Below are 11,918 nucleotides of genomic sequence, written 5' to 3'. Positions count from 1 at the left end.
AGCAATTTTTCACCCACTGACCCCGCCCACTCTGCTCTTTGGCTATAAATTCCCACTAGCCCAGTCTCCGTCCCTCAGTGCAGAATCCCATGGCAGCACACTTGGTACCTATCCAGGTATCACCCCCACACCACACCCCAAATAAAGTCTTCCTTACTGTGCTCTAACAAGCAGCATTGAATGTTTTTTGCCTTTAACACCCCAGACAGACTGAATCTGAACACTGGAGACGGCCCAAGCAATCTCTGTTTCTATAAGCTCCCCCACCCCCAGCCCCAGGTAGCTGGGGGTGTCAGATGAGTTTAAGCATCAAGTCAATCTTTCTGGCTCTGTTCAGAGTGGGGATTGGAGGTGGGCTCCTCACTCTCGGCCTTGTCTTTCACCGTGTCACTGTCCCTCTAGGTCTGTGTCTGTCACATCAGAGGCCACAACAGGAAGCAGCTGCATCCCCAGGGTGTCCCTCCCTTGCTGCCCTCTGTCCCCAGTGGCTCAGATGCAGACAAAGAGCAGACAGCTGAGAACAGGAGAGCTGCCCAATTAGAAGCGCACAGCAGCTTGTTGACTGACCACAAAGCCTGGGAAGTCTGCTCTGGATTAACTGGGAGAAACATCCACTGCTGCTTCTGCTGGAGAGGTTCACACGCCTCTGGTCAGATCACCTATTCCAGCTGAAGCACAAAATCACCTGGTGCTTTAAAAAAAGCTGCCGGTGTAGCAACATGGACGGACCTAGAGACCGTCATACCAAGGGAAGTAAATCCGACAGAGAAGGAGAAATATCTTGTGACATCCCTTATATGGGGAATCTAAAAAGAAATGATACAAAGGAACTTATTTACCAAACAGAAACTGACTCACAGACTTAGTCGCCAGAGGGGAAGAGACAGTTAGGCAGTCTGAGATCAACATGTACACACTGCTGGATTTAAAAATGAGTAACCAGCAAGGTCCTACTGTACGGCACAGGGAATTCTGCTCAATGTGAAGTGGCAGCCTGGATGGGAGGGGAGTTTGGTGGAGAAGGGGGCCATGTATATGTATGGCTGAGTTGCTTTGCTGACCACCTAAAACTTTCACAAAAATTGTTAATCAGGTATACTCCAACATAAAATAAAATTTTAAAAATAAATAAGTAACGCTGCCAGGAAAGACTGCTGGAGATTCTGATACAGTTGGTCTGGGCGAAAGGCTGGGCATCAGCATTTTTAAGCACTACCTGGGTGATTCTAATGTGCAAAGAGCAAAGTCCTAATGTAACCCTCATTACCCCCCTTAGAGATGGAGATAGGGATCCCCCTTTTACAGATGGAGAAACTGAGGCTCACAGAGGGAGTGCTTGAGCAAAGTCAGGTAATTAAAGTAGCATAGCTGAAGTTTGAGCCCAGAGCTGTGGTCCATGGTCTTTATTCCACTCTGTGCTTGCATTTGGCAGGTAAACACTGTCATTCTTTGTGACCACTCACTTCTGGTCTCCCAGAGTGGCTGTATGTTCTCTTTCCAGCCAAGACAATGGCACTCCCCACACCAACCCACCCCCACCACAGTTCTCTGCCCTGGCCCTGGACAACCAGCTCTGCATCTCCAAAACAGCTGACCCCTCCCAGCAAGTGAACTCTCCTCCCTGGGCTGTTTGCAAGATTATTATTTCCCCACCAGGGAGATTTCCTTCCTGATAACTCCTGGAGTGCCTTCCTACAGCCCTACTCCAAGTAAACACTCTTCCCCAGGCCCAAGCCCCAGAATCTGGCTGGCAGATTTCACTTTATAAAAGGCTGGTGTTTGCTTTCTCTTGGAGTCCAGCATCCCAAGCTTTGTAGCTACAGTGCTGACAGCAGCCTGATTCCCTGACAACGATGTCTTAGACCTACCGCAGAAGTGCCCCAACCCACAGGAGCGACCCCAGACCTGCGGGGGGGTGGACCACAGGCCCTCTTAAGCTCAAAATGTCTTTCAAGCCTCATCCTCATATTTTCTCTTTAAAGCCTTGTCAACTTTGCATTCTACTCCATCATGCATCACAGTTTGTTTCAATATAAAAATCATGCCAATTGACTGAATTCTGACAAGGAACATGTATTACTTTTGTAATGTAAAATATTCAATTAGTAAGTAAATAAAAGGCTTCTAATTCCTTACCATCAAGTAAAAGTGATGATCCAGGGAGATGCCAGGTTTACTCTGTGGCTTTATGAATTCCCAACACACCTGGGGTGTACCCAGGGGCATCCCATAATATAGTTATTCTTTCTTTCACTGACTCATGCAACAAATATTCTAAGAGTAACTACAGGGCCCCAGGCATGGGGCTCAAGTCTGGGGATATGATGGTGCCTAAAAGAGAAATGCTCTCTGCCTCCAGGGAGCTTCCAGTCCACTCAGGGGACCAAGATGTTACAAAACACACATACACACGCAAATAAAAGTGTAATTAATAACATAATAAATGCACTGTAAAAAAAAAAAAAAGCAAAGGATGCATTGAGCAAGAATAATGGAAGGAACTAAACTTATTTCCAAAGGAGTGACATTTAAACTGAGACATAAAAGATGGACAGGAGTTTGGCAGGTAAAAGGGAGTAGTGGGAGAATGTTCCAGACATAGGTAATAGCCCAGGTGAAAAAGGAAAAAGAGACAAACCCAAACCTTTCAAGAGGCTCAGAGATGACTCCTTCATCGTCTGCAGCCAGAGCTCCGAGGCTAGAAGCAGGAGCAGGCCCCTTCACGAGCCCTGGGAGACAGCCAAGCACTCTGCCAGCCACAATCCAGCTGCAGTCTCTGGGCACAAGGCCACCTGTGATCACACAGCTAGCTTCCAGCTCCACACCGGCCCTGAAGGAGAACCTAGAACCAGGTGGGGTGAGGTCTGGTGAGACCCATGGATTAAGCCCTTGATGGCAAAGCACGGGACTGTGTCAACTCTAGATCAGGACCAAACCCAAAAGAATTCTCTGGGCTTCCCCACATCTTATCTGAAGTCTGACAACAGTATCTTCAGGGCACATGGATGTAGGTAAACAACCTTTAGGAACCATAGGGCCAGCTGCCCTCTGAGCCCAGGTCTGGTCAGAGGTTCCGTCTGTTGCCAAAGTCAACACCTCACCTTGTGTTCCAAGTGTGGACCTTTGGCCCGTGGTCCTGATTTGCAGCCCTAATGAATGAATGAAAATCACTTAGTCGTGTCCGACTCTGCGACCTTGTGGACTATACAGTCCATGGAATTCTCCAGGCCAGAATACTGGAGTGGGTAGCCTTTCCCTTCTCCAGGGGATCTTCCCAGCCCAGGGATTGAACCCAAGTCTCCCACATTGCAGGTGGATTCTTTGCCAGCTGAGCCACAAGGGAAGCCCAAGAATCCTGGAGCGGGTAGCCTATCCTTTCTCCAGTGGATCTTCCCAACCCAGGAATCAAACTGGGGGTCTCCTGCATTGCAGACAGATTCTTTACCAACCGAGCTATCAGGGAAGCAGCCCTGATACACTCCTGGCAAACCAGCCCAAGTAGGATTGGGGGCTGCCCCCGTCCTGTCTGGGCCAGACCTGTGTCCTGAGCGCTGAGAAACCACAGCAGTGATGGGGTCCCTCGGGGGGTCCGCGCTGAGCCCAGTTGCTCAGGGTGACTCCCACAGCTACCCAGAGGCCTGGCTGGTTCCCCTCCAGGACCCTGGCCTCCTCCCAGCTGGACTACTGCCCCAGCTTCCTGCCTGGACTTTCAGTTTCCATCATCCTGCCTCCCGGAGCCAGAGTGACCTTTCTAAAGACACACATCTGATAGTGTTACTTCCCTGCTTCAAACATTTCTGTGAGCTTTGCATCACGTTAGGATAAAGTCCAAGCTCCTTGGTAAAACTCAGGCAAATTCTGCACCCCCAGCCCACCCCTCTGCTCCCATCTTCCAGAAAAAAAAAAAAAAAAAGACTTGTAAAGGAGGAGAGGACACAGGAGAAGACTGAGGAGAGCGTGTAGGAAAGCATTCAGAGGCAGGAGCACAGGCTGGAACGTCCCAAACCTTGGGCCTGAGCGCCCCTCCACCCACCCAGCTGGCAGCCGAGAATGGCTCCTCTGCTGGATCTGATGGCGGCCAACCTGGGCCTCTGCTGCCACCCAGAGGCTGAACGGATCATCACAGGCGGGTGAGCTGGTCACAGCGACCCAGAGGGGAGCCCCTCTCCCCAGGACTCCTCAGCGGTGAACAAGGTCGGGTCAAGAGGGCAGGGGAGGAGGCGGAGGGCAAAAGCAATGGTCTCAGTCAAGGGTGACAGTGTCAGGATCCAGCTTAAAGGGTCCTAAGCACAGTTCTATTATGCATCTGCCATAATGCTTTGTAATTTACCTGTTTCCACATCAGGAAGAGAAGGGGACGACAGAGCATGAGATGGGTGGATGGCATTACCGACTCGATGGACATGAGTTTGTGCAAGCTCCAGAGGTTGGTGATGGACAGGGAAGCCTGGCGTGCTGCAGTCCATGGGGTCGCAAAGAGTCAGACATGACGGAGCCACTGAACTGTTCCCACATTTGACTCCCCCACTAGACCCTATAATTTGAGGTCTCTGCTCACAAAATAATCCCCTGCCCTCTAGTCATCCAGCCTCCCCAGCCTCTCCTGCCCTTATCACTCTGCCTTTTTCTTTCCAAACCCGAGGATCCTGGGGAACCGTCTCAGGACAACTAACTCCAGTCTAGCTTCAGCCTGTCCACACACCACCGCACCACCACCACCCACCTGCCTGAAGTGGTTCCTGCCTCTCTCACCACCACCTGTGGTCCTGTAATTTATTCATTCGTGAAATATGGAGAGCCCGGTAGGTACCTGACTACATACTAGACCCTGGAGTGACCATGGTGAGCAGACAGACAAGGCGCCCCTTGTGGAGCTTACCTTCCAGCTGGGGCAGACAGACAAACGAACAAGGTAATTTCAAGTGGTGATACATCGAGTGATGAGTCAGAGCACTAGGAGAGTGCCATTGAGGAGATCAACTGTGGTTAGGGAAGACCTCTCTGAAGCCGGGTGTAATTTTTTTTTGGGGGGGGAGTATAATTGCTTTGTAATGTTGTGTTAGTTCTACTGGACAACAAAGTGAATCAGCTATATGTAAACATATATCCCCTCCATCTTGGACCTCTCTTCAAACCCCCCATCCCACCCTCTAGGTCATCCCAGAGCACCAAGCTGAGCTTCGTGTGCAGGTTCCCACTAGCTATGTGCATACACATGGTAGATATGTCAAGCCTATCTCCCAACTAATCCCACCCTCCCCTTCCTCCCCTAGGTATACGTGTTCGTTCTCTATTCCTGCCCTGCAAATAGGTTCATCTGCACCGTTTTAATAGACAAATATCACATGTTAACACATATTTGTGGAATCCAGGTGTCATGGTTTTACAGTATGTCCACAAAGCCTATGAAATATTTCCACTGCTTTCAGAAAGTAGAATCTCTTTGATGGCTCATTTCTAACACAAAGAATATGGCAGAGGAATGTGCTGACCACGTACGACTTCCAAGACAGGGCTTAAAAGGCACTGTGGCTTCCTCCTGACGTGACTCTGCCTTGCTCTCGTTTTCATCCTAGGTGACCAGCCAGTCGTGAAGATGCTCAGGGAGCCCCGTGGAGAGGCCCAGATGGCGGGGACCTGAGGCCTCCTGCTGACAACCGTGTGAGTGCACCATCTGGGAAGCATATCCTTCAGGTTCAGTCAAGCCTTTGGATGGCTGAAGCCAGTGCCAATATCCTCACTGCGGCCGCGTGGGAGACCCTGAGCCAAAACTACCCGGCTAAGCCACCCTGGGCCAATTCCGCCCCTAGACACAGCAGGCACAGCGCCCAGGGCCCACAGTACTTTCTAGGACCCACAAACATGTTTTCATTTCCATTCAAGTGAGGAGGAAGAAAGAAATTTTAGGCCAAAAAAAAAAAATGCTTTGATATATAATATGAAGGTAGCTATCTTTACATCAACGCAGTCATAAAATGCAATTTTTAATATTATTTGAAGAAGGACAGGGTCAACAAAGACAAACATCATAATGTGGTGCTGAAGCTGCCCTCCAATTCCTGACCACAGAAACTTTGAGATAACAAATATTTGCTATTTTAGGCTACTAATTGGGAGTAATTAGGCTACCAATTACTAACATGTAATTTGTTACATGTCAAGAGAGCACTAATATACTAGCCTCGGGAAGCGCACTGCAGACAGGAAAGAGCAAACATAAAAGCCCCTGGGGTAATGAAAAAAAAAAAAAAAAAAGCCCCTGGGGTAGATGCAATCTTGCTCAAAATGAGTTACTTAACCCCTTTCGGCCTCAGTTTCCTCGTCTGTAAAATGGGGATGATATCATCACAGCTCCCCATTAGGTTGTTGTTGGGGATTGAATGAACAGGATCTGGCACAAAGTAAGCGCTCTATGTTTGCTGTTATTATTCAGCCTCCTCCTGGCCTCTTTTCCTCTTTTCGTGTCCTGCTTGCCCCCGATATCTGAAGGCCTGAGTCATCCTCTTACCTCCCACCTAGCCTTCTCCCATCCTGATCTCCACCAACAAACACATCCAGCAAAGAGGTTTCCAGATGAGATTCTGAGCTAGGAGAAGTAGCTGTTCCACAGATGGGGATGGGAGACGTTCAAGCTTTGCAGCTTAGTCCTTAAATCACTGCCTTCTTTGCCCGTTACCCACTTCTTTATTAGCTTTATTAAAAGTAATTTTATCTATTTATTTATGGCTGTGCTGGGTTCTCATTGCTGTGACTGCTCTTCTCCAGTTGCCGTGAGCAGAAGCTGCTCTCTGATTGTGGTGCACGGGCTTCTCGTTGCAGCAGCTTCTCTCGTTGCAGAGCAGGGGCCCTAGCTCATGGGCTTCAGCAGGATCAGCTCCCAGGCTCCAGAGCACAGGCTAGGTAGTCGTGGTGCATGGGCTTAGTTGCTCCACAGCTTGTGGGGTCTTCTGGATCAGGGATTGTACCCATGTCTCCGGCATTGGTAGACAGATTCTTTACCACTGAGCCATCAGAGAAGACCCCACTTGCTAACTTACCCAGATCCACTGAAAGTCTCCTACAATCCTAGAAAATTCCTGACTCTCAGGCAAAGCCCCTACTTTCACTAAAACCCCACTGTTCTCCCACACATCCCCCTGTGATTCTTCCACCACTGTGACAGCGTAAAGGCCAACGCAGGGCCACAGTCCAAGGTCCCAGACACAGTGGTGGAGAGTGGGTCAAAATTAATTTACAGGGACTTCCCTGGTGGTCCAGTGGTTAAGACTCCACGCTCCCAATGCAGAGGACCTGGGTTCAATCCCTGGCCAGGGAGCTAGATTCCACATGCCGCAACTAACACTTGGATAAATGGATAAATAGCAGCCAAATAAGTTTTTTTTAAAAATAGGATAACATAAAAACAAAAAAAAAGTTTACATATATCCACACACACTCCTGTAACCAGAAAGAAGGCTGAACTCCCCCTTTGCTTAGGATGAGTCCTTCACACAGGATCACAAACAGGTTAGGTGGGAGGGTACTGTCCGTGGTGGACTGGCTGGGTGTGGCAGATGTGTCCATCAAGGTTTGCCCCACTTACTGCCCCTGCTCAGTAAACACACCATATTCTATCACGGTAATAACAACAACAATAATAATGATCAGTAGTCTGAGAGTGCTTCTTCTACACCAGGCACCATCGTAAGGCCTTTCTATGCCCTCAGTCCTCACATCAGCCACATGGGGAAGGACCATTATTACCTCCAATGATAAACTGAGAGTACAGAAAGGCGAAGTATCTTGCCCAAAGTCACACAGGGGTCAAGTTGGGATTCAAAGCCAAGCACTCCATCAGCAGAGTGCAGCCTGAGCCATACCGGCCTGCGTGCCCTGCCCATTTGGTCCTCAGTTGCTTGGACCCCAGGGTGGCCAGTCCACAGGAGGAGGAGCCGAGTCCATCAGTCGCTCTGTTAGCTCAACTGGCAGCAGGGGGCACAGAGGTCACGGGAGAAGCTGAGCCTCCAGGATGTAGCGGGGACAGATGACCTTTGGGGCCTGGTGTCAGAGAAGACTGAGCAGCAATGCAGACAAGAGCCAAGATGGGATGATGCAGGAGCTAGCGGGAGAGGAGCCTGAGACAACCTCAGGTCTGCAGCTCCCAAGTTCCAGGCTGCTGGAGGCCTGGTGGTCAAGTGCTTTTGCACTCGGGGACCTAGAAACCCTGCTGCATCTGAAACAGGAGGGAAGGAGACAGGGCACGACTTTTCAAAGAATGATACAGCTCACGGACACAGCATAAACCAATTAGAATCAAATGGGTCCAAGATGGCAGATAGGCCAACTTCGACTAGACCTTGATCCTCAATCAGCCAGCTAAGTGACACATTCAGAGATGCCGAGACAGTTCCAAGGCACCCTCAAAAGACCAAAAAGTGGGCGGTGGCCCAATTCCTGGAAATCTCACCATCTCCCCAAAACAGTTGGAATAATCCTCCCACTCATTGGCCTATGAAATTACTTCACTTCAGTTCAGTTCAGCTGCTCAGTCGTGTCTGACTCTTTGCAACCCCATGGACTGCAGCACACCAGGCCTCCCTGTCCATCACCAACTCCCGGAGCTTACTCAAATTCACGTCCATTGAGTTGGTGATGCCATCCAGCCATCTCATCCTCTGTCGTCCCCTTCTCCTCCCGCCTTCAATCTTTCCCAGCATCAGGGTCTTTTCAAATTGAAATAACTTAGCCCTTAAAAACTAACTACCCCACATTTTGGGGGCTGCCGCACTCACCCTCTGCAATGGCCCACACTCTGTCTGCGGAGTATGTTTATCTCTAAACAAATCTGCTTCTTACCTATCACTTTGTCTCTCACTGAATACTTTCTGCAATGAGACATCAAGAGCCTGAGCTTCATTAGGTCCTAAAACTAGGTACTGTGAAGTTTTGGCTGGATTTGAGTCCCAGCCTGGGGTAAACAGTTTCACATCTACAGGAAATCCCCTTTGTGAGGCGAGCTAGGGAAAGTCTCCCATCCTGGCTCTCCGAAGAGCTCTGGCCAGAACATACTGTGTGACCTTGGGCAAGTTACCTAAACTGTCTGAGCCTCAGACTACTGCATGGGATGGAATTTTGTGAGAACTCAGATACTGTGTGTGGAGCAACTTAGGAGGCTGCCGGCACCTGGTAGGTGTGAAGTAAATGGTAGAGACTTTCAGATTTCTGGTGTTTCTCCCCTACCCACTCCCTTTTAGGTTTTCCCTGGTGGTTCAGACAGTAAAGAATCTGTCTGCAATGCGGGAGACTCGGGTTCGATCCCTGGGTTGGGAAGATCCCCTGGAGGAGAGCGTGGCAACCCACTCCAGTATTCTTGCCTGGAGAACCCCATGGACAGAGGAGCCTGGTGGGCTACAATCCATTTTGGTGAACTGAATCCTGGGTGAGCCCAGTTCAGACTGGGGCTGGGGCCGGGGTGACATTCAGCCAATGGGACCCTAAGTGAGCTGTGTGGCCTGACCGTGGAACCCTAAGTGCCACCTCCCATGCCCTGTCCGGGTGAGAACATTGCTGTGGGACACCTGGGTCAGCTGTCCACAGCCCAGCTCCTCTCTGGGGCCCTCACCTCTGCCCGGCCATCATCAACTCCCTTCCCTGCCCCCAGCCAACAGCTGGAATCTGCCCCATTGTTTTCCTTTAATAAACTTGTTTGGAGGTAATGTAAAAATTCACACACAGTTCAGAGAGCTGTTGTATACGCTTTGTGCTTGCGTGCTCAGTCATGTCCAACCCTTTGCGACCCTTTGGGGTGTAGCCCGCCAGGCTCCTCTGTCCATAAGGTTTTTCAGGCAAGAATACTGGAGTGGGTTGCCATTTTCTTCTCCAGGGGATCTTCCTGACCCAGGGATCAAACCCACATCTCTTGCATTGCAGGCAGATTCTTTACAACTGAGCCATCGGGAAGGCTGCCGTATACCCTTCACCTAGTTTCTTTTCCTGTTAACATCTTACACAACGTGGTGGTATGCTTATCAAAACCTAGCTATTAACATTCACACGGTTCTGTATCCCGAACTTCAGAGGTATTCAGATTCCAATGTCACTGTCTGTTTTCCACTCGGTGTTTAAATTTACTGAGTGTTCGGTGCCAAGATAGATGTGTCCCCAACCCAGCTCTGCCCTCAAGGAGCTCACAGCCTGGGGAGGTGTGGGTAGGGCAGGGACCAGATATGGGAAAAAGTTGCTGATTAACGGTGGGAGGAAGCGCGCCTTGCACTTAGCTCCCTCCCTTAGTGAGGGTGACGGTCTCAGCCTGAGCCAAGGTTTGAGAGACAAGTAATACCGGCTCCCTTGGCTTAGACTGTAAAGCATCTGCCTGCAGTGCGGGAGACCCAGGTTCAATTCCTGGGTAGGGAAGATCCCCTGGAGAAGGAAATGGCAACCCACTCCAGTACTTCTGCCTGGAAAATTCCATGGACTGAGGAGCCTGGTGGGCTACAGTCTATGGGGTCGCAAAGAGTTGGACACGACTGAGCAACTTCACTTTCTTTCTTCACCATCTCCAGAAACCAAAAGCTCTTCCCCAGGTAGTGGCCTGGGGATTCCTGCAGACCCGCTTCCCGGTTACTTCCCCGTGAAGACAAAGGCTGAGCCACAGAGGGACTGAAGACTGGGCACTCAGGAAGCAGACAGACCGGCCAAAGGCCAGCTCTCCCTCACTGCTGTGTGGCTCTGAGCAGGTGACTTAACCTCTCTGGGCTTCAGTTCCCTTGTTCTTTCCTTCCCTCTCTCTCCATCTCTCTTTCTGACCCTACTTTTGTGAACTGTGTCAGACTCAGTGGCTTCCTGTCTCTAGTTCCTCTCCCCTCAGTCGCCCCCAGCCTTGGCCCTCCCCCCATCTCAAACCCTTGGAGTCCCATTAATTTTGAGAGGCTGTCTGTATGGATTGCCGCCTGGCCCAGTCCTGGGGCTCGGAGAACTGTGTAATTATCCACTTGGAGCCGAGGGGAAGCGATAACCAGTTCTTCCTCCCTCCTTCCCAGCCCACCTCATGCTCATCCATTTCCCCGCAAACATCCCCAGGGAAGCTGAATACAGAGAAGCCGGAAGCTGATTACGGGAGAAGCCCACTGGGCCAGGCAGGTGGGGTCCTCATTAGGTTGTAGGTCAGAGGAAGTGAACAGGGGCATCCCTCCCACCTCCACCAGGACCACGGTCCTGTGTCCCTCACCCTCCACCCCACCCGCTCCACCCCCTGCCCTACCCCGTCCCCCCAAACCCCCACCACACCCCACCCCACTGCCCCCCCCCCCCACCCCCAGCCTGGGCCATTTGTCTGCCTGATCATCACAGCATAATCTCTAGACCATTGTCTCCAGCCTGGAGCTTTCCGGTGTTCCAGCCTCACTCAGCTAGCTCTCCCTGAAGCATCTCCGCGTGTACATTCCACTGGCCCTTAACTCTCAAACCTGGACACCCTGTCTCCCCTGCTTCCCCCACACTGCTCCCTCCTGATGTCCCGAAGCACCAGCCGGCCAGGTTCTCAGTAACACATCCGACGTCATTCTTGCCCCCCTCCCCTCAGCTAACCCTCAATAAGCACCAATTTCTGTTTACCACAGACACCAGCACCAGTTTCCGTGTCCTAAAAGTCCCCTGGGAACAGACCCCTTTGTCTGGACAGCCTGGGGTCCCTTCAAACTGGCAATGCCCAGGTCTGAGTAGATCATCTTCCCCCCGATCTCTCTGCCTCTATCCAGGGCACCTGTTCTTCCCAGTCATTGATCCCAAACCTCTCTGCCTCCTCCTCCTCCTCCTCACTACCTGCAGCCAAACATTCCCTGTGTTTTGACAGGAGAATGAACTTTGGGGTCAGTAAGAACTGAGCTACCATCCCAGCTTCATCATTTCTTAACTGTCTGACCTGGAGCAGATGGTTTCAC

At 50.7% G+C, this 11,918-nt stretch overlaps 1 non-coding gene across 1 annotated transcript; it reads left to right on the top strand.

Moving 5' to 3' along the window:
• Window positions 1-7,242: 7,242 nt before the first annotated feature.
• Window positions 7,243-7,315, top strand: TRNAW-CCA. Its single transcript has one exon. It is a non-coding gene; the product is annotated as a tRNA-Trp (tRNA).
• The last annotated feature ends 4,603 nt before the right edge of the window (window positions 7,316-11,918 follow it).

This window comes from Cervus elaphus, chromosome 20, assembly GCF_910594005.1.
Source record: "Cervus elaphus chromosome 20, mCerEla1.1, whole genome shotgun sequence".
Taxonomy (NCBI): Eukaryota; Metazoa; Chordata; class Mammalia; order Artiodactyla; family Cervidae; genus Cervus; species Cervus elaphus.
Note: the sequence above shows the minus strand (reverse complement) of the source record. Positions and strands in the feature narration are given on the sequence as shown.